The sequence below is a fragment of the Oncorhynchus keta genome, chromosome 34 (genome assembly GCF_023373465.1).
Source record: "Oncorhynchus keta strain PuntledgeMale-10-30-2019 chromosome 34, Oket_V2, whole genome shotgun sequence".
In the NCBI taxonomy this organism is placed as follows: Eukaryota; Metazoa; Chordata; class Actinopteri; order Salmoniformes; family Salmonidae; genus Oncorhynchus; species Oncorhynchus keta.
Window position 1 is genome coordinate 23,563,973 of NC_068454.1, and position 23,677 is coordinate 23,587,649.

At 45.1% G+C, this 23,677-nt stretch overlaps 1 protein-coding gene across 5 annotated transcripts in view; it reads left to right on the plus strand.

Moving 5' to 3' along the window:
- enox1 (ecto-NOX disulfide-thiol exchanger 1) overlaps window positions 1-23,677 on the plus strand; it is a 120,225-nt gene that overhangs the window by 27,201 nt on the left and 69,347 nt on the right. The window lies entirely within an intron of this gene.

Genomic DNA, 23,677 nt, shown 5'->3' on the forward strand with positions numbered 1-23,677 from the left:
CACACACACACACACACAAATACACGCATACGATTAGCATGTCTTTTTTTGTTTTAGCAGCCAGGGTATCAACAATAGCTATTGTGTTTTCAGTGCATCATATCCATCCTTCACAGACAGTGTAATGAATAGAGGGTTGTCAAGGGAGACCCAGAGCTGGTCTGTGACTGGCTGGTTATCTCAACAACATTTCCTCCCTGCCATCAGAATGCCACTAGACTGCATCACAGCCATCTACCATGCCTATGTCTGCTCACACTGAACATAATGGCCTAGCACAGATGTGCCTGCCTGGCCCCCTAGCTGGGTGCTCCCATTCACACTGTTATCTCGTCTTTGATGTGGAGTGGGTGGGCTGTCCTTTCCCCCCCAAAAAGTGTATGTGTGTGTGTATGCCTGTGTGTGTGTGGATCAACATGTGTATTTTAGTGCTTAAGGATATCCACTGTATTCTCTGTCTACCTCAGTATTTAGATATTATATTACATGTAATTCCCTGAGAGTCAGCTTGTCTTTCTAACAGCCTGCTCTGCTCTGGGCAGGAGAACACCTGCTGTTGACATCCATATGGACACAGCCATGCTAGAAGCTCTATGGCTCTCACAAACACACCAAAACACGCTCATACACTAACCAATGTTTGTCTGGTTAAAGATGGAATATGTCTCCTTCTATGTAAAGAATTACACATTTATACACATTGATACCCATCTTTGTTTAACAAATAGTTAAACAAACATAGAGAGAAAGGATAGATGGATAGATGGGGCGCCTGTTGTTTATGTCCATATGTTAGGCCATACTACAGACAGTTTCCCTGTGGTGTCTGTATAACCTGGCTGAGCGTAACCTCTGCCATACAGACGCTAGTGGCATTGAGACCATTAATAAATGGACTAGGTTTAATCAGGAATGAAGGCCTGAACACGACATTTGGCCATACACAGGTTCATTATATAATCAGGTCTTTCTGTCCTGTCTACAGTAGGTGAGCAGTCATTTTGTTGGCCTGACTGTCTCTGTATGTCAGTTAGTCAGTGTTGTTCTCAAACTGACCCTTCTTCCTCCCTTCTGCTGTCTCAGGGTCTTCTCTGGGCCAGAAGCCGGTTCAGTGTTTTGGTGTGTTTGTGGGGGCCAGAGGGGCTTTCCAGTGTCTTCTTCCGTAATGTATATGTCCCAGTCTTGTTGTAAATCAGTCTACAGCTTGGCTGAGTCCTCCTCTGAGCCTCCAAACACACAATAACCCTTCCTGGTCCTTATTAGGTCAACCCTAGAATGAGACAAAGGGGGGTGGGACAGTATTATGTCATTGATGGGATCCTCTGGAAATAGGAGCTAGAGAGATACAGCTTTCTAGCACCTATTTCCTATGTTCTCTCCTCCTTCCTCTCTCCTCTTTCCTCTCTCCTATTTCCTGTATTTTCTCCTCTCTCCTCTTCCCTCTCTTCTCTTCTCTCCTCCCTCCTCTCCTGTCTGTACTCAGGGACACTCCCCTGCAGCAGATGGATGGTTCTCAGCTGGCTCTAGAGGATATTGATCGTCAGGATGGAAATAGTTTCCCTCCATGGTCATTATCGTCATCTGAGCTGTAGCTAATGGATTCACTTCCTCCTTGTTCATTGCTCTATTGTTCACTGAGTTTGAGTCAAAAAAGGGAATGTTGGCCTGTTGGTTTTGCAAGAAGAGCTCATGTTAAATGCACTCACTGCCATTTCGGTGTGTGTGTGTTTGTGTTAAGGAGGAAGGGCATCAGAGCCAGATCATGGTAGTCTGAGAGAAAGCAATAATATTGGATTAAAAATGGATTAACAGCCTCACTGCCACAGTTCTCCTCCTCCTCACCTCTCCTCTCCTTCTCCTCCTTCTCACAAAAAGTAACTTCCGTTGTGTTGTGATTACTTTGCCTCTGGCTTCCCATTCCAAACATGCTAGACTGGCTCTCCTCCTCCTCCTCCTCCTCCTTCTCCTCCTCCTCATCCTCCTCTCAGAGTTTCCACAGACCCTGCACATTCTTAGGGGTTCTGCTCCATAACACCATGCCCCCCACCTTTCACACCACCTCTCCCCTCCTCTTGGTTCTGTGGTTTGTGATCTCATGTCTAGACCAGCTGTCTCCTGCCTGCTCAGTTCTCTCCACCTTGTCATCAACCCCACAGCTGAGTCAAGGGAAAATATGACATCGCTTTCTCTCCTCTCTCCATCTCTCCATCTCTCAATCCCTCCCTCTCTCCCTCTCTCCTTCTTTCCATTCCTTCCTCTCTCTTTCTCTCCATCTCTCCCTCTCTCCATCTCTCCTTCTCTCAATCCCTCCCTCTCTCCTTCTCTCCATCTCTCCTTCTCTCCATCTCTCCTTCTCTCAATCCCTTCCTCTCTCCTTCTCTCCATCTCTCCTTCTCTCCATCTCTCCTTCTCTCAATCCCTCCCTCTCTCCTTCTCTCCATCTCTCCTTCTCTCCTTCTCTCCATCTCTCAATCCCTCCCTCTCTCCATCTCTCCTTCTCTCCATCTCTCCTTCTCTCCATCTCTCCTTCTCTCCATCTCTCCTTCTCTCCATCTCTCCTTCTCTCCTTCTCTCCATCTCTCAATCTCTCCCTCTCTCCATCTCTCCTTCTCTCCTTCTCTCCATCTCTCCATCTCTCCTTCTCTCCTTCTCTCCATCTCTCAATCTCTCCTTCTCTCCATCTCTCCTTCTCTCCATCTCTCAATCTCTCCCTCTCTCCATCTCTCCTTCTCTTCATCTCTCAATCTCTCCCTCTCTCCATCTCTCCTTCTCTCCATCTCTCCTTCTCTCCATCTCTCCATCTCTCAATCCCTCCCTCTCTCCATCTCTCCTTCTCTCAATCCCTCCCTCTCTCCCTCTCTCCATCTCTCCTTCTCCCAATCCATCCCTCTCTCCCTCTCTCCATCTCTCCTGCTCTCAATCCCTCCCTCTCTCCCTCTCTCCATCATTCCATCTCCCCTTCTCTCCATCTCTCAATCCCTCCCTCTCTCCCTCTCCATCTCCCCTTCTCTCCATCTCAATTCAATTTCAATTCAATTCAAGGGCTTTATTTGCATGGGAAACATGTGTTAACATTGCCAAAGCAAGTGAGGTAGACAACATACAAAGTGAATATATAAGGTGAAAAACAACAAAAATGAACAGTAAACATTACACATACAGAAGTTTCAAAACAGTAAAGACATTACAAATGTCATATTATATATATATATATATATATATATATATATATATATATATATATATATATACAATGTACAAATAGTTAAAGGACACAAGATAAAATAAATAAGCATAAATATGGGTTGTATTTACAATGGTGTTTGTTCTTCACTGGTTGCCCTTTTCTCGTGGCAACAGGTCACAAATCTTGCTGCTGTGATGGCACACTGTGGAATTTCACCCAGTAGATATGGGAGTTTTTCAAAATTGGATTTGTTTTCAAATTCTTTGTGGATCTGTGTGATCTGGGGGAAATATATATCTCTAATATGGTCATACATTGGGCAGGAGGTTAGGAAGTGCAGTTTCAGTTTCAGATCAGTTTCCACCTCATTTTGTGGGCAGTGAGCACATAGCCTGTCTTCTCTTGAGAGCCATGTCTGCCTACGGCGGCCTTTCTCAATAGCAAGGCTATGCTCACTGAGTCTGTACATAGTCAAAGCTTTCCTTAATTTTGGGTCAGTCACAGTGGTCAGGTATTCTGTCGCTGTGTACTCTCTGTGTACATCTCTCAATCCCTCCCTCTCTCCCTCTCTTTCATTTAAAAGGTGCTCGGGGCGTTAATATTAGATTGACCTGGGAACGAGGGAACGGCCGACTATTACTACGTCAACAGGACTTAAGTCTCTCTCATCTCAATCGCTACGTTTCATATCATTCTCTAACGAAGACTCCATACTAACACAGACCAACTGGTAAAGCTGATAAAAGATGCATGTTCAATTCTCCTAAAGATACTACGATAAATCCTGTTAAGTCAAATAAAAATGTTTTGTCACATGCTTCATAAACAACAGCTATAGACTAACAGTGAAATGCTTCATAAACAACAGGTATAGACTAACAGTGAAATGCTTCATAAACAACAGCTATAGACTAACAGTGAAATGCTTCATAAACAACAGCTATAGACTAACAGTGAAATGCTTCATAAACAACAGCTATAGACTAACAGTGGAATGCTTCATAAACAACAGCTATAGACTAACAGTGAAATGCTTCATAAACAACAGCTATAGACTAACAGTGAAATGCTTCATAAACAACAGCTATAGACTAACAGTGAAATGCTTCATAAACAACAGGTATAGACTAACAGTGAAATGCTTACTTAAGGCCCTTCCCAACAATGCAGAGATTTTTTTTTAAACAGTAGAAACATTTTTAAATAATAACACAAGGAATAAATACACAATGAGTAACGATAACTTGGCTATATACATGTGGTACCGGTACTCAGTCAATGTCCAGAGGTACAAGGTAATTGAGGTAGATGTACATATAGGTAGGGATAAAGTGACAGGCAACAGGATAGATAATAAACAGTAACAGCAGTGTATGTGAAAAGAGTGCAAAAAGGGTCAATGTAGATATTCCGGGTAGCTATTGGTTAACTATTTAACTAACTATTTAGCAGTCTCATAGCTTAGAGGTAGAAGCTGTTCAAGGTCTTGTTGGTTCCAGACTTGGTGCATGGGTACCGCTTGCTGTGCGGTAGCAGAGAGAACAGCTATGACTTTGGTGGCCGGAGTCTTTGAACATTTTTAGGGCCTTCCTCTGACACCTCCTGGTATAGAGGTCCTGGATGGCAGGGAGCTTGGCCCAAGTGATGTACTGGGCCGTACTCACTACCCTCTGTAGCGCTTGCTGCCAAGCTGTTGCCATCCCAAGTGGTGATGCAGCAAGTCAAAATGCTCTCAATGGTGCAGCTGTATTCCTTTTTGAGGATCTGAGGGCCCATGCCAAATCTTTATAGCCTCCTGAAGGGTAAGAAGCGTTGTTGTGCCCTCTTCATGACTATGTTGATGTGTGTACCATGATAGTTCCTTAGTGATGTGGACATAGAGGAACATGAAGCTCTCAACCTGCTCCACAACAGCCCCGTCGATATGGATGTGGGCGTGCTCGGCCCTCTGTTTCCTGTAGTACACCATCAGCTCCTTTGTCTTGCTGACATTTAGGGAGAGGTTGTTGTCCTGGCACCACACTGCCAGGTCTCTGACCTCTTCCCTGTAGGCTGTCTGATTGTCACCGGGGATCAGGCCTCCCGCCGTTGTTGTCTGCAAACTTAATGATGGTGTTGGAGTCTTACTTGGCCACACAACAAGGAGTACAGGAGGAGACTAAGCATGCACCCCTGAGGAGCCACCTTGATGAGCGTCATCGTGGCAGATGTGTTATTGCCTACCCTTAACACCTGGGGGCGGCCCGTCAGGAAGTCCAGGATCCAGTTGCAGAGGGAGGTGTTCAGTCCCAGGGTCCTTAGCTTAGTGATGAGCTTGGAGGGCACAACGGTGTTGAACGCTGAGCTATAGTCAATGAACAGCATTCTCACATAGGTTTTCCTTTTGACCAGGTGGGGAAGGGCAGTGTGGCATGCAATAGAGATTGTGTCATCTGTAGATCTTTTGGGGCGGTATGCGAATTGGAGTGGGTCCAGGTTGTCTGGGATGATGGTGTTGATGTGAGCCATGACCAGCCTGTCAAAGCATTTCATGGCTACAGTTGTGAGTGCTACGGGGCTACCATGACTTTCTTGTAATTACAGATCGGGTCAGAGAGAGGTTGAAAATGTTAATGAAGACACTTGCCAGCTGGTCAACACATGCTCTGAGTATGCGTCCTGGTAATCCGCCTGGCCCTGCTGCCTTGTGAATGTTCACCTGTTTAAAGGTCTTGCTCACATCGGCTACGGAGAGCATGATCACGCAGTTGTCTGGAACAGCTGGGGCTCTCATGCATGGTTCAGTGTTGCTCGCCTCGAAGCCCGCATAGAAGGTATTTAGCTCGTCTGGTAGGCTTGCATCACTGGACAGCTCGTGGCTGAGTTTCCCTTTGTAATCCGTGATAGTTTGCAAGCCCTGCCACATCTGACGAGTGTCAGAGCCAGTGTAGTAGGATTTGATCTTGGTCATGTAATGACACATTGCCTGTTTGATGGTTCGTCAGAGGACGTTACGGGATTTCTTATAAGCGTCCGGATTAGTGTTCCGCTCCTTGAAAGCGGCAGCTCTAGCCTGTAGCTCAGTGAGGTTATATTCCAGTCTGTGCTCGCGAAACAATCCTGTAGCTTAGCATTCTCTTCATCGGACCACATCTGTATTCATCGCGTTACTGGTACTTCCTGTCTGGGTTTTTGCTTGTAAGCAGGAATCAAGAGTATAGAGATATGGTCAGATTTGACAAATGGAGGACGAGGGAGAACTTTGTATGTGTCCCTGTGTGTGGAGTAAAGGTCATCTAGAGTTGCACAGGTGACATGCTAGTAGAAATGAGGTAAAGCTGATTTCAGTTGTCCTGCATTAAAGTCACCGGCCACTAGGAGCATCGCTACTGGGTGAGCATTTTCTTGTTTGCATATAGCCTTATACAGCTCGTTGAGTGCGGTCTTAGTGCCAGCATCGGTTTGTGGTGGTGAATAGACACCTACGGGAAATGTAGATGAAAAATCTCTTGATAAATAGTGTTGTCTGCAGCTTATCATGAGGTATTCTAACCTCTTAAGGTATAGGGGGCAGCATTTTCACTTTTGGATAAATAGCATGCCCAATTTCAACTTCCTGCTACTCATGCCAGGAATATATGATATGCATATGATTAGTATATGTGTATAGAAAACACTCTGAAGTTTATAAAACTGTTTCAATCATGTCAGCTTATCATGAGGTATTTTAACTCAGGCAAGTAGAAATTAGAGACTAACAAAGAGACACAAGCCTTCTCTTATCTTCCCCGATGCAGCCGTTCTGTCTTGCCGATGTATAGAAAAAAACGGCAGATTTATATTTATCATGTCCTTTAAATTTAAGATGACTCCGAGAAACATAGGATATTACAGTTCTCAAATCACGTTGATAGGATATTCTCGAACGGGCTCATCCAGTTTATTCTCCAGTGATTTCACATTCGCAAATAAAATGGAGGATAGAGGCGATTTATCCACTCTCCAGCATAGTCTCGTCAGGTATCCCTCATTTTGGCCTCTATAGCGCCGTCTCAGGGGTGGGGGATTTGGGCCTGGTCCGCGATAATCAATGTCTTTCGCCTCCGACTCATTGAAGTAGAAGTCCTCGACCAAATCAAGGTTAATGATAGCTGTTCTGATGTCCAGAAGCTATTTTTGGTCATAGGAAACGATGACGGAAACATTATGTTCAAAAATATTATGTTAGTAACTTAACAGGATTTATCAGTGTCACGTAATATCTTTAGGAGATTGTGTCTATTGTGGGCACACAGCTTGATGCTGCACTGTGTTTTTGGCTTTTGCAGTTGTTAAATCAAGTGGCCTGTCTCTGCAGAACACATACCCATGGCACCACCAAAACATTACCAGAGCCCAATTACACAGACAACACATCACACTGAATACTCTGAAACAATAAGACAATGGGCCTCTGTTGAAAGTCATCTCTAACTAATATCGCTGAGGTGTCAGGACATGTCAGAGAGGGTTTATTCTGATGGTGAGGACCCGTGTGTTGTAATCAGTGGTGATGGTAATGTGTCTTCAGGGAGCTCCAGTGATGAGGACAGATTGATGCTTTATTTAGGTTTGGCTCTGGCACAGTGGGTGGACATCTTGGATTGCTTCAGTCTTTTCCCTCACTGATTCAGCTCCTCTCCCCCAATTTTTGAAGGTTGAGCAGTTTGAATATCTCAGTTTTTTTTGGGTGAAAAACATTTGTGTGATGAGTAACCATGCCTAAGACCTAAAGACTCATGGATGCTCCCATAGCTAATATTTGAGTTTTAGCTCTTTGGGCTAACACAGGCTTGAGTTGTGTAGAAGTCTCCCCCCCCCTCTCTCTCTGAGGGATTATCGCCCTGTTGCAACACTCTAAACCCATCCTGAACTCCTCTCTCTATGTGTACTTTATAGCGACCGTAGAGAAAACAAGGGCATGTCACATCCACGTGTCCTCTCATGCATAACACTGCGGCTTGTTTCTACGGTGTTAAATGGAGTTGGTTGCCTAAGGCTCTTTGAATCATGTTTGCCCTTGGAAATATGTTTTCAAAAACCGGGGAGGTTGAGATGAGTTTGTTTTACAGTTTTTCCTTCACATACAGTATGAGAGTTCACACACTAGCAGTCACACTTCAGGCTTTCTGACGCAACAGTCAACATCGCAGATGAAAAGGTAGCCTGAACAGAAACACTATGAAATGAGGAGTTTCGACTAAATGTCTGAAATGTAACTTTATACTGTACATAATGGATATAAGGATGTTTCTAACAACTATTGGTAATTACATTTGAAAAGTGCATCTTCAAAAAGAAAAGTGCATCCTTTCAGATTCTCCAAAACAACCATGCTGTATATTTCGTTATTATTCATTAATAATATATTCTTTATATGATTCAAGCCCAGAACAGCAGAGTGAGAGTGGGCACTGTAAATTAGTATTCAGTGAATTGCATCTCTCTGCCTTTGATCTGTGCATCATCATCATCATCATCATCATCATCACAGATGATAGCCACAAGCACACAGCCTGCTAATGTTTACAGCCCTCCACACATCTATTTTTCCAACCACAGCAGCAGAGCAGCACAGTCATTGTCAAGGTATCAATAGAAGACAGGTCCCTCCTCGCTACTGAAGAAATGTACTAATGTGTGACAAATAGATGCTGTATGGTGGGGGAGGGAGAGAGGGGTTTTAAAGCACACAGAGAACCTCCTCCCTTATCTATCCTCTCTCCCGCCCTCTCTCTATCCATCTATCTCTCCCTCTCCTCCTCCTCCTCCTCTCTCTCTCTCTCTCTCTCTCTCTCTCTCTCTCTCTCTCTCTCTCTCCTTCTCTCTTTCCATCTCGCCTCTCCTTACTCTCTCTCTCTCTCTCTCTCTCTCTCTCTCTCTCTCTCTATCCTCTCTTTCCATCTCTCCTCTCCTTACTCTCTCTCTCTCTCTCTCTATCCTCTCTTTCCATCTCTCCTCTCCTTACTCTCTCTCTCTCCCTCTCTCTCTCTCCTTCTCTCTTTCCATCTCTCCTCTCTCTCTTGCCTGCAGGCTTTCTGTTCTTTAATTGCTGTTTATTAGATGAGGAGTTGCTGCTGCTGCTTGCTCTGAGAATATGCTCTTCCATGCAACAGTGGTTCCATTACAATCACCAAAGACCCATCTCTACAGGCAAGGTCTGGGCGTGTGTGTGTGTGTGTGTGTGTGTGTGTGTGTGTGTGTGTGTGTGTGTGTGTGTGTGTGTGTGTGTGTGTGTGTGTGTGTGTGTGTGTGTGTGTGTGTGTGTGTGTGTGTGTGTGTGTGTGTGCGTGCGTGCGTGCGTGCGTGTGTGTGTGTGTGTGTGTGTGTGATGCAGTGGTGGTAGCTTGCAGCAGCAGCACCCAGAGGAGATTCAGCTCTTTGTTATATACCGAACGTCTCAGACTCTGAATTGAATAAGGGTTATTGTTCGGTGCTGTACCGCTCAGGACAATAAGGCAGCAGGATTATTGTGGAGGGTTTAGTGAGAGGTTTGTGTCGACTGTGCGTTTCAGCAATAAAGAAGCGCAGCTCATCCTCTGTCCTCCTCTTCCTGTGCTTATTCATTAGCAATAAAAGAAGCTTTCTAGCAGAGCAGTAATCAGATTTGTCATGTTTTGGTGTTCTGTGTCGTGTACTCCCACACAGTCCTACAGCTCAGAGCAGCCTCAGCACTAATGCTCCGTCACATAACATAAACAAACATTACACGGAAAGACATAGGTCATAAAGACATTTTTAACATTTGTCTAGGGGTCTAGCGTGGTCACATTCTGTCAGACTGGAGGATTTAACCTTTATTTATCCAGGTTATTCTGAGTTTTAAAATCTATTTTTCACCATCAGACCAGAGGCTAATCCTAGACTGACAAAGGCCAAAATAATGGGCAGGGTATTGGTCACCACAGTGTGTGTGAGTGAGGAGGAGATTGTGGAACATTCTTGGTCTTTTACCGTGGTTCCGTGAGAAATAATTGGGGTTAACTCAGATTTAATTTGGGTCTCTGTCTCCAATGCCTCTCTGCCTCCCTTCTCCCTCCTCTGAGGAGAGTCTTCTATCTCTTCCTCCCTCCCTCTCTCTTCTCCTCCCGTGCAGCCAAAACATCTGTGTCTCTCATCAGAGCTCTGGAACTCAAACGGCTTGGCCCATCCAGAACTTGCGGAGTGTGTGTGTTTGTGTAGTTTTGCACATGTGTGTGCCTGTCTGTGTGTGCAGAGAGAGACCTTACTGTGATTGCTGTAGAGTCAGGGGGACTATGCCAAGAGCTGTTTGTGCGTGTGTGTGTGTCTGTGTGTGTGTGTGTGTGTGTGTGTGTGTGTGTGTGTGTGTGTGTGTGTGTGTGTGTGTGTGTGTGTGTGTGTGTGTGTGTGTGTGTGTGTGTGTGTGTGTGTGTGTGTGTGTGTGTGTGTGTGTGTGTGTGTGTGTGTGCGTGAGTGCGTGCGTGCGTGCGTGCGTGCGTGCGTGTGTGTGTGTGTGTGAACAGGTGTGTTTGTGTCCAAGCTCCCTCTGATTGCAGTCAAGGTGAATCTCCTTCTATGTTGTATCTGTGTTCATTAGCATGGGGGCAGTCACTATATTATTGTCTGAGTGATTGGTTACACTTGTTCAACCAGGGTTAATACACAACTTCCTGCTCTCTACACTGCACTCTCTCAGATGTGGTTGCTAGTGTGTGTGTGTGTGTGTGTGTGTGTGTGTGTGTGTGTGTGTGTGTGTGTGTGTGTGTGTGTGTGTGTGTGTGTGTGTGTGTGTGTGTGTGTGTGTGTGTGTGTGCGCGCGTGTGTGTGCGCGTGTGTGTGTGTGCGCGCGTGTGTGTGTGCGTGTGTGTGCAGTTTGAGTTTAAACTTGATTATAATTAGACGAGAAGGGAACATACGGACCTGCCTTAGCTCACTGAGTCAGTCAATCAGCCAGATTAGAGAGCTGATATACAGTACACAGTACACATACATACACACACACACACACACACACACACATGCACACACGTGCGCACGCACACACGTGCGCACGCACACACACGCACTCTCATACACACACATACACACGTACCCTCACACGTCCCCTACAGCCCCTGGTGTAATGACTCAAACTTGACCCACTGACTTTTAGAACCATCTCTCTCTCTCTCTCTCTCTCTCTCTCTCTCTCTCTCTCTCTCTCTCTCTCTCTCTCTCTCTCTCTCTCTCTCTCTCTCTCTCTCTCTCTCTCTCTCTCTCTGTCTCTCTCTCTCTCTCTCTCTCTCTCTCTCTCTCTCTCTCTCTCTCTCTCTCTCTCTCTCTCTCTCTCTCTCTCTCTCTCTCTCGCACTTCTCATTTGAAACTGGCTTCTGAATTAGCATTTTCTCACTGATAACATAAATCAAACTGATGGAGCTTTGTGCTGCCTAGCTGAGCCTCTCCTATGTGCTCTCTCTTTGTCTTGTCCTCTCTCTCTCTCTCTCTCTCTCTCTCTCTCTCTCTCTCTCCTCCCTCCTCTCCCTCCCTCCCTCCCTCCCTCCCTCCCTCCCTCCCCCTGGATGTTTCTGTCAGTCTAGTAATGGTGCTGGCTGGCCTTGCTGTAGATGTCCTTGCAGGCGACTGACAGAACATATTCCCTGGCAGCCCTCTCCTCTCCTTCCTGACACCCAATAAAACAACCACCATTTTTCTACCCTTCTCTGACGGGATGCACAGAGCAAATGTGTAGGAGTCTGGGGCCGTCGAAGGCCTGTGTGTGTGTGTGTGTACGTGTGTTTGCATGCGTGTGTGATCCCCATGCTCTGTGTGCAGTAGATAGATGGTGTCTGTCATATGCAGTGTTAGCTCAGTCAGCACAGCTGACAGGATGATGACGTCTCTGCCTATATCATGCTCCTATCATGATATATCACTGTTCTGCTATCTGCTTAATAACATCATATCACTGCAATACTGTAAGAGCTTTTTACCCTAGGAAAACTAATGCGTTGCAAATACATACAGCGGATTGCGAGTGTCGCTCTCTGTGACCTGAGAGCAACTGTGAGTTGCCTCTTCAGAGTGATAAAGTTTCCTTCTACGACCTCGCTCCCTCTCTCTTCCTCTCTTGGCTGTGTAAATATTCATTTTCCAGATTGGCACACTGTGTGTGTGTGTGTGTGTGTGTGTGTGTGTGTGTGTGTGTGTGTGTGTGTGTGTGTGTGTGTGTGTGTGTGTGTGTGTGTGTGTGTGTGTGTGTGTGTGTGTGTGTGTGTGTGTGTGTGTGTGTGTGTGTGTGTGTGTGTGTGTGTGTGTGAAATGCAGAGCCATGCTAATTGGGGCGTCCTGCAGGGTTGGAACTGTGAGTGACAGAAGGCAAGGTGTTTAAAAAGCAGAGAGTAGTCACAGCTGGGGGAGTGTTATAGCTCTCATACACACACATACACACTCTGGTATCTCTCTCTCTCTCTCTCCCTCCCTCTCTCTCTCAATTCAATTTCAATTACAATTTAAGGGGCTTTATTGGCATGGGAAACATATGTTTACATTGCCAAAGCAAGTGAAATAGATGATAAACAAAAGTGAAATAAAGTGAAATAAACAATAAAAAAATAACAGTTAACATTACACTCACAAAAGTTCCAAAATAATAAAGACATTTCAAATGTCATATTAAGTCTATATACAGACTTGTAACATTAATATAAGTTGTATTTAAAATGGTATTTATTCTTCACTGGTTGCACTTTTCAATTTGGCAACAGGTGTCACGCCGCGATCTGTTTCACCTGTGTTTTCTCTCTGTCTGTGTCAGTTTGTCTTGTTTGTTCAAGTCAACCAGTGTCTGCTTTTCCCCAGTCATACTTTTTTTTCTCCCTCCTGATTTTGACCCTGACCTGACCCTGGGCCTACCTGCCGTCCCATAGTCCTGTAGTCCTGTACCTTGGCCCCTACTCTGGATTGCTGACCTCTACCTGACCTGACCCTGGGCCTGTCTGCCATCCTGTACCTTGTCCCCTACTCTGGATTACCGACCTCTGCCTGACCTGACCCTGACCCTGGGCCTGCCTGCCATCCTGTACCTTGTCCCCTACTCTGGATTACCGACCTCTGCCTGACCTGACCCTGACCCTGGGCCTGCCTGCCATCCTGTACCTTGTCCCCTACTCTGGATTACCGACCTCTGCCTGACCTGACCCTGACCCTGGGCCTGCCTGCCATCCTGTACCTTGTCCCCTCTTCTCTGGATTACCAACCTCTGCCTGACCTGACCCTGACCCTGGGCCTGCCTGCCATCCTGTACCTTGTCCCCTACTCTGGATTACCGACCTCTGCCTGACCTGACCCTGACCCTGGGCCTGCCTGCCATCCTGTACCTTGTCCCCTACTCTGGATTACCGACCTCTGCCTGACCTGACCCTGACCCTGGGCCTGCCTGCCATCCTGTACCTTGTCCCCTCTTCTCTGGATTATCAACCCCTGCCTGCCTTGACCTGTCATTTGCCTACCCCTGTTCTTGCAATAAACACTGTTCCTTCAACACAGTCTGCACTTGGGTCTTACCGGAAACCTGATACAGGTCACACATCTTGCTGCTGGGATTGCACACTGTGATATTTCACCCAATCAGTGGCGGCTGTAGGCATAGGCAACATGGGCAGCCGCCTAGGACGGCATCTTGCCAGGGGTGGCATGGGGCGCCCGCACAAAACATTTAAAAAATATATACAGTGGGGCAAAAAAGTATTTAGTCAGCCACCAATTGTGCAAGTTCTCCCACTTAAAAAGGTGAGAGAGGCCTGTCATTTTCATCATAGGTACACTTCAACTATGACAAACAAAATGTGGAAAAAAAATCCAGAAAATCACATTGTAGGATTTTTTATGAATTTATTTGCAAATTATGGTGGAAAATAAGTATTTGGTCAATAACAAAAGTTTATCTCAATACTTTGTTATATACCCTTTGTTGGCAATGACAGAGGTCAAATGTTTTCTGTAAGTCTTCACAAGGTTTTCACACAATATTGCTGGTATTTTGGCCCATTCCTCCATGCAGATCTCCTCTAGAGCAGTGATGTTTTGGGGCTGTTACTGGGCAACACAGACTTTCAACTCCCTCCAAAGATTTTCTATGGGGTTGAGATCTGGAGACTGGCTAGGCCACTCCAGGACCTTGAAATGCTTCTTATGAAGTCACTCCTTCGTTGCCCGGGCGGTGTGTTTGGGATCATTGTCATGCTGAAAGACCCAGCCACGTTTCTCAGCGGTCACTGCCTCATTGCCTGTATCCACTACGGGTCCGCAGTCAAACGACCACCCCTCATCACTGTCAAATGCCCCCTAAAACACTTCTGCGAGCAGGCCTTTCTAATCGACCTGGCCCGGGTATCCTGGAAGGATATTGACTTCATCCCGTCAGTTGAGGATGCCTGGTCGTTCTTTAAAAGTAACTTCCTCACCATCTTAGATAAGCATGCTTCGTTCAAAAAATGCAGAACTAAGAACAGATATAGCCCTTGGTTCACTCCAGACCTGACTGCCCTCGACCAGCACAAAAACATCCTGTGGCGGACTGCAATAGCATCGAATAGTCCCCGCGATATGTAACTGTTCAGGGAAGTCAGGAACCAATAGACACAGTCATTCAGGAAAGCAAAGGCCAGTTTCTTTAAGCAGAAATTTGCATCCTGTAGCTCTAACTCCAACTCCCCACCCCCCCACCCGCTACTCGCCCAAGCCTCCCCAGCTTCTCCTTTACCCAAATCCAGATAGCAGATGTTCTGAAAGAGCTGCAAAACCTGGACCCGTACAAATCAGCTGGGCTTGACAATCTGGACCCTCTATTCCTGAAACTATCCGCCGCCATTGTCACAGCCCCTATTACCAGCCTGTTCAACCTCTCTTTCATATCGCCTGAGATTCCCAAGGCTTGGAAAGCTGCCGCAGTCATCCCCCGCTTCAAAGGGGAGACACCCTGGACCCAAACTGTTACAGACCTATATCCATCCTGCCCTGCCAATCTAAGGTCTTCGAAAGCCAAGTCAACAAACAGATCACTGACCATCTCGAATCCCACCGTACCTTCTCCGCTATGCAATCTGGTTTCCGGCCGGTCAACGGTGCACCTCAGCCACGCTCAAGGTACTAAACAGTACCCTAACCGCCATCGATAAAAGACAGTACTGTGCAGCCGTCTTCATCGATCTGGCCAAGGCTTTCAGCTCTGTCAATCACCATATTCTTATCGGCAGACTCAGTAGCCTCGGTTTTTCTAATGACTGCCTTGCCTGGTTCACCAACTACTTTGCAGACAGAGTTCAGTGTGTCAAATCGGAGGGCATGTTGTCCGGTCCTCTGGCAGTCTCTATGGGGGTGCCACAGGGTTAAATTCTCGGACCGACTCTTTTCTCTGTATGTTTCAATGATGTTGCTCTTGCTGCGGGCGATTCCCTGATCCACTTCTACGCAGACAACACCATTCTGTATACTTCTGGCCCTTCCTTCGACACTGTGCTATCTAACCTCCAAACGAGCTACAATGCCATACAACACTCCTTCCGTGGCCTCCAACTGCTCTTAAACGCTAGTAAAGCCAAATGCATGCTTTTCAACCATTTGCTGCCTGCACCCGCACGCCCGACTAGCATCACCACCCTGGATGGTTCCGACCTAGAATATGTGGACATCTATAAGTACCTAGGTGTCTGGCTAGACTGTAAACTCTCCTTCCAGACTCATATCAAACATCTCCAATCTAAAATCAAATCTAGAGTCAGCTTTCTATTCCGCAACAAAGCCTCCTTCACTCACGCCACCAAAGCTGACTATCCTACCGATCCTCGACTTCGGCGATGTCATCTACAAAATAGCTTCCAATACTCTACTCAGCAAACTGGATGCAGTTTATCACAGTGCCATCCGTTTTGTTACTAAAGCACCTTATACCACCCACCACTGCGACCTGTATGCTCTAGTCGGCTGGCCCTCGCTACATATTCACAGCCAGACCCACTGTCTCCAGGTCATCTTCAAGTCCATGCTAGGTAAAGCTCCGCCTTATCTCAGTTCACTGGTCACGATGGCAACACCCACCCGTAGCACACGCTCCAGCAGGTGTATCTCAATGATCATCCCTAAAGCCAACACCTCATTTGGCCGCCTTTCCTTCCAGTTCTCTGCTGCCTGTGACTGGAATGAATTGCAAAAATCGCTGAAGTTGGAGACTTTTATTTCCCTCACCAACTTTAAACATCAACTATCTGAGCAGCTAACCGATCACTGCAGCTGTACATAGTCCATCTGTAAATAGCCCACCCAATCTATCTACCTCATCCCCATACCTTTCTGCTCTTTTGCACACCAGTATCTCTACTTGCACATCATCATCTGCTCATTTATCAGTCCAGTGTTAATCTGCTAAATTGTAATTATTCGCTCCGATGGCCTATTATTCACCTACCTCCTCATGCCTTTTGCACACACTGTATATAGACTTTCTTTTTTTCTACTGTGTCATTGATTTGTTTATTGTGTCATTGGCTCGTTTATTGTTTACTCCATGTGTAACTCTGTGTTGTTGTCTGTGTCACACTGCTTTGCTTTATCTTGACCAGGTCGCAGTTGCAAATGAGAACTTGTTCTCAACTAGCCTACCTGGTTAAATAAAGGTGAAATAAAAAATAAATAAATAAAAAATGTATTTGTGTTGTTCCAAATCTCTGAATAAAAATGACAGTTAGTGCAGAATGGTGGCTTGTGTGTGGGGGAGGGGGGGGGGCACTGAAGGGGAGTTCTCCCAGGGAGCTATACAAGCACCCAGTAGATATAGGTATTTATCAAAATTGGATATGTTTTCTAAGTCTTTGTGGGACTGTGTAATCTGAGGGACATATGTTTCTCTAAAATGGTCATGCATTTGGCAGGAGGTTAGGAAGTGCAGGTCAGTTTCCACCTCATTTTGTGGGCAGTGTGCACATAGCCTGCCTTCTCCTGAGAGCCAGGTCTGCCTTTGGTGGCCTTTCTCAATAGCAGGGCTATGCTCACTGAGTCTGTACATAGAAACATTTCCATAAGTTTGGGTCAGTCACAGCTCCGTTTTTTTGTTAATTATTTTCATTGTGTCAAGTAATTATCTTTTTGTTTTCTCATGATTTGGTTGGGTCTAATTGTGTTGCTGTCCTGGGGCTCTGTGGGGTCTGTTTGTGTTTGTGAACAGAGTCCCAGGACCAGCTTGCTGGGACTCTTCTCCAGGTTAATTTCTCTGTAGGTGATGGCTTTGTTATGGAAGGTTTGGGAATTGCTTCCTTTTAGGTGGTTGTAGAATTTAACGGCTCTTTTCTGGATTTTGATAATTAGCGGGTATCGACCTAATTCTCTGCATGCATTATTTGGTGTTTTACGTTGTACACGGAATAACTTTTTTGCAGAACTCTGCATACAGAGTCTCAATTTGGTGTTTGTCCCATTTTGTGGATTATTGGTCGGTGAGCGGACCCCAGACCTCACAACCATAAATGGCCATGGGTCCTATAACTGATTCCAATTTTTAGCCAGATCCTAATTGGTGTGTCGAATTTTGATGGCATAGAATGCCCTTCTTGCCATGTCTCTCAGATCGTTCACAGCTTTGTGGAAGTTACCTGTGGCGCTTAATGTTTAGGCCGAGGTATGTAAAGTTTTTTGTGTGCTCTAGGGCAATGTGTCTAGATGGAATTTGTATTCGTGGTCCTGGCAACTGGACCTTTTTTGTAACACCATTATTTTGGTCTTACTGAGATTTACTGTCAGGGCCCAAGTCTGACAGAATCTGTGCAGAAGATCTAGGTGCTGCTGTAGGCCCTCCTTGGTTGGTGACAGAAGCACCAGATCATCAGCAAACAGTAGACATTTGACTTCGGATTCTAATCGGGTGAGGCCGGGTGCTGCAGACTTTTCTAGTGCCAATTCGTTGATATATATGTTGAAGAGGGTGGGGCTTAAGCTGCATCCCTGTCTCACCCCACGACCCAGTGTGAAGAAATGTGTGTGTTTTTTGCCTATTTTAACCGCACACTTGTTGTTTGTGTACATGGATTTTATAATATCGTATATTTTACCCCCAACACCACTTTCCATCAATTTGTATAGCAGACCCTCATGCCAAATTGAGTCGAAGGCTTTTTTGAAATCAACAATAATATAATAATAATAATATATGCCATTTAGCTGACGCTTTTATCCAAAGCGACTTACAGTCATGTGTGCATACATTCTACGTATGGGTGGTCCCGGGAAACGAACCCACTACCCTGGCGTTACAAGCGCCACTACCCGCCACTACCCTGGCGTTACAAGCGCCATGCTCTACCAACTGAGCCACAGAAGGACCAGCATGAGAAGACTTTGCCCTTGTTTTGGTTTGTTTGGTTGTCAATTAGGGTGTGCAGGCTGAATACATGGTCTGTTGTACGGTAATTTGGTAAAAAGTGAGTTTGACATTTGCCCAGTACATTGTTTTCATTCAGGAAATGTACGAGTCTGTTGTTAATGACAATGCAGAGGATTTTCCCAAGGTTACTGTTGACGCATATTCCACGGTAGTTATTGGGGTCAAATTTGTCTCCACTTTTGTGGATTGGGGTGATCAGTCCTTGGTTCCAAATATTGGGGAAGATGCCAGAGCTAAGGATGATGTTAAAGAGTTTTAATATAGCCAATTGGAATTTGTTGTCTGTATATTTGATCATTTCATTGAGGATACCATCAACACCACAGGCCATTTTGGGTTGGAGGGTTTTTATTTTGTCCTGTAACTCATTCAAGGTAATTGGAGAATCCAGTGTGTTCTGGTAGTCTTTAATAGTTGATTCTAAGATCTGTATTTGATCATGTATATGTTTTTGCTCTTTATTCTTTGTTATAGAGCCAAAAAGATTGGAGAAGTGGTTTACCCATACATCTCCATTTTTTTATAGATAATTCTTTGTGTTGTTGTTTGTTTAGTGTTTTACAATTTTCCCAGAAGTGGTTAGAGTCTATGGATTCTTCAATTACATTGAGCTGATTTCTGACGTGCTGTTCCTTCTTTTTCTGTAGTGTATTTCTGTATTGTTTTAGTGATTCACCATAGTGAAGGCGTAGACTCAGGTTTTCCAGGTCTCTATGTTTTTGGTTGGACAGGTTTCTCAATTTCTTTCTTAGATTTTTGCATTCTTCATCAAACCATTTGTCATTGTTGTTCATTTTCTTCGGTTTTCTATTTGAGATTTTTAGATTTGATAGGGAAGCTGAGAGGTCAAATATACTGTTAAGATTTTCTACTGCCAAGTTTACACCTTCACTATTACAGTGGAATGTTTTACCCAGGAAATTGTCTAAAAGGGATTGAATTTGTTGTTGCCTAATTGTTTTTTGGTAGGTTTCCAAACTGCATTCCTTCCATCTATAGCATTTCTTAATGTTACTCAGTTCCTTTGGCCTTGATGCCTCATGTTTGAGTATTGCTCTGTTCAAGTAGACTGTGATTTTGCTGTGGTCTGATAGGGGTGTCAGTGGGCTGACTGTGAACGCTCTGAGAGACTCTGGGTTGAGGTCAGTGATAAAGTAGTCTACAGTACTACTGCCAAGAGATGAGCTATAGGTGTACCTGCCATAGGAGTCCCCTCGAAGCCTACCATTGACTATGTACATACCCAGCGTGCGACAGAGCTGCAGGAGTTGTGACCCGTTTTTGTTGGTTATGTTGTCATAGTTGTGCCTAGGGGGGCATATGTGGGAGGGAATGCTGTCACCTGCAGGCAGGTGTTTGTCCCCCTGTGTGCTGAGGGTGTCAGGTTCTTGTCCGGTTCTGGCATTTAGGTCGCCATAGACTAGTACATGTCCCTGGGCCTGGAAATGATTGATTTCCCCCTCCAGGATGGAGAAGCTGTCTTCATTAAAGTATGGGGATTCTAGTGGGGGGATATAGGTAGCACACAGGAGGACATTTTTCTCTGTTAAGATCATTTCCTTTTGAATTTCTAGCCAAATGTAAAATGTTCCTGTTTTGATTAATTTAATGGAGTGAGTTAGGTCTGCTCTATACCAAATTAGTGTACCCCCCTGAGTCCCTTCCCTGTTTCACACCTGATAGTTTGGTGGATGGAACTACCAGCTCTCTGTAACCTAGAGGGCAACCAGTGGGTCCGTCTCCTCTATACCAGGTTTCTTGCAGGATGACAATGTCTGTATTCCGATTTCTTTGGTGAAGTCCGGGTTCCTGCTCTTTAGGCCAAAGGCAGATGACCTCAGGCCTTGGATATTCCAGGATGATATAGTTGAGGCATTTTGTTCCATAAAGTGTCCAATGTTGTTGGTCGTGGTTTAGCCTCAGGCCAGTAAGTGTGAGCAGAGTCTGCTCTCTCTCTCTCTCTCTCTCTCTCTCTCTCTCTCTCTCTCTCTCTCTCTCTCTCTCTCTCTCTCTCTCTCTCTCTCTCTCAATCTGCTCACTTTCTGTGTGACTAAGAGCCATCACCCCCTCACATGCTGCAGTCTGCAACTCCCACCACTCCTGCTGTCACAGATTGTGAACATTCTTCAGCCTCCTTTGCTGTAAAGCAAAACAATTATTATGCTGATTCTGGTCGTTTTTATGCTCAATATCTAAACCTTTGCTAAAACTGCAGGAAAGGCGGCAGCATATTCATGCCTTTCTTTCTATCCATTAAAATCCATTATCTGACTCCAGTCAATGTTGATAGGCAGGGTGGGCATAGTTGTAGCTGCTTTGCCTAGCTTGAAGTAACTTCATTCGAGCGGTTTCATATTTTGCGCATGCGTATTGCCTTAACATGTTACGTGTGGGTAATGCTGGCGCAAGCTGTGCACAGGCAACCACCCCCCATGACACTATCCTCCTCACTCTGCTAGCTCTCCGGCAGGCAAACAGAGTGAGTACTGTACTGTCCACTTGTACTGTTACACATCTTGGACATTTACTTTTGCTTTGTGGAAGTAAGGAATGGGAGTTACCAGTTGTGTCAGTGTTGAGAGTGAACCTCGGCCTTCTGGGAGTCTGACTGTCACTGAACATGACGATCAAATCTAACAAACTTCTCTGACAGACACTTCCCTTTTTGTTTTCCAAGTGTGTGGGCATGTGAGTGTGAGTGTGAGTGTGTGTGTGTGTGTGTGGCCTTTGACATTTTGTGGTAATACCAACAAAAACAGGCCATTCTTATGCCAGTTTTGAGCTTCTGGCCCAGAGTTCTCATTAGGGAGAGGGTTCTCCTCTCCTCTGTTCTCTTCTCCTCCGTTCTTCTCCCCTCCTCTGTCTCGACCCTAAGTGGATTCAAATGATGTGAAACACGAGCTGGAGCACTGCTAATAGCATTTCTTGAATTTTAAGTGTGCCATGCTGGATTGATTCTCATGGTAAAGTTGCCAATATTGTAACTGAAACAAGCAGTGTTCACAGTCACTCTAATGGGAATAGTAGATGTCTGTGAAAACTGTTCTGTATTTATACAGAATACATCATAATCAATCTGAGAGGTCAGATGAGTTTAGTTTACCACACACACACACACACACACACACACACACACACACACACACACACACACACACACACACACACACACACACACACACACACACACACACACACACACACACACACACACACACACACACACACACACACACACACACACACACACAGTTGCACGCCTGCGTGCACACATACAGTAGCTTCAGAATACATGAATTAATCTGAGTTGCAATGTGGCCACAGTCATGAACCCTGTGTGTGTTTTGGCTTTCTTATGCATTCATTATCTCTCTGTCGGTTCCACTTCACTGCGTTTGTGTGTGGGAGGAGGACGCGGGGGGGTAGTTGTAGCCTCTGTGTGTGTTTTAGCATTCTTATGAATTCATTGCCCTTCTAGTTTCCTCTAGAAGTGTGTGTGTGTGTGTGTGTGTGTGTGTGTGTGTGTGTGTGTGTGTGTGTGTGTGTGTGTGTGTGTGTGTGTGTGTGTGTGTGTGTGTGTGTGTGTGTGTGTGTGTGTGTGTGTGTGTGTGCGTGCGTGTGTGTGTGCCTGTGAGCATGCACAGCATACAGACTACAGAATGCACACACATACAGCCATCATAGCACGGTAGTTTTACCCCTGCAGCCAACGAGGCTCCTGAATCCCAAATCCTTCTTTCCCGGCAAGCAGCTAGGAAGCTCCTTTGTTCTTCAGAGACTCCACATTCCAGGGAGAGAGAGATAGAGGAAGAGAGAGAGGGAGCGAGATAGAGATAGAAAATGAGAAGGAATGAGGAAGATAATAAGGGACAGAGGATAGATACACTCTTAGAAAAAAATGTGCTACCTAGAACCAAAAGGGGTTCTGCAGCTGTCCCCTTAGGAAAAACATTTAAGGCTTGTGCACTTTTTTTCAATTTCCATCGTAAAATGACATACCCAAATCTAACTGCCTGTAGCTCAGGACCTGAAGCAAGGTTATGCATATTCTTGATACCATTTGAAAGGAAACACTTTGAAGTTTGTGGAAATGTGAAATGAATGTAGAAGAATATAACACATTAGATCTGGTAAAAGATAATGCAAGAGAAAGGCCACAATGCATTATTTCAATTTAGGCGCAATTTATATTTTGGCCACTAGAAGGCATCAGTGTATGTGCAAAGTTTTAGACTGATCCAATGTACCATTCCATTTCTGTTCCAAATGTTGTATCAAGTCTGCCCTAATGTGCCTAATTGGTTTATTAATACATTTTCAAGTTCATACCTGTGCACTCTCCTCGAACAATAGCATGGTATTATTTCATTGTAATAGCTACTGTAAATTGGACAGTGCAGTTAGATTAACAAGAATTTAACATTTCTGCCTGTATCAGATATGTCCTGGGAAATGTTGTTGTTTACTTACAACCTCGTGCTAATCACATTAGTGCACATTAACTCAACCATCCCGCCGGTGTGACACCGATCCTGTAGAGCGGTTATTAAGAACCCCTCTTGGTTCCAGGTAGAACATTTTTTGGTTCCATTATCCTATGAGGACATCTCTCTCTCTCTCTCTCTCTCTCTCTCTCTCTCTCTCTTTCTCTCTCTCTCTCTCTCTCTCGTTCAAAAATTTAGGTTTAGGGTCACTTAGGAATCTCCTTGTTTTTGAAGGAAAAGCTCATTTTTTGTCCATTAAAATAACATTTAAATTGATCAGAAATCTGTGTAGATACTGTTAATATTGTAAATGACTATTGTAGCTGGAAATGGCAGATTTCACAGAACAGCGCAAACTCTTCACAGAACAGCCCAAACTGGCTCTAACCAGAATAGAAAGAGGAGTGGGAGGCCCCGGTGCACAACTGAGCAAGACGACAAGTTTATTAGAGTGTATAGTTTGAGAAACAGATGCCCTACAAGACCTCAACTGGCAGCTTCATTAAATAGTATCCATAAAACACTAGTCTCAGCGTCAACAGTGAAGAGGCGACTCCGGGATGCTGGCCTTCTAGGCAGAGTTCCTCTGTCCAGTGTCTTATTTATAAGTGGCCCCAA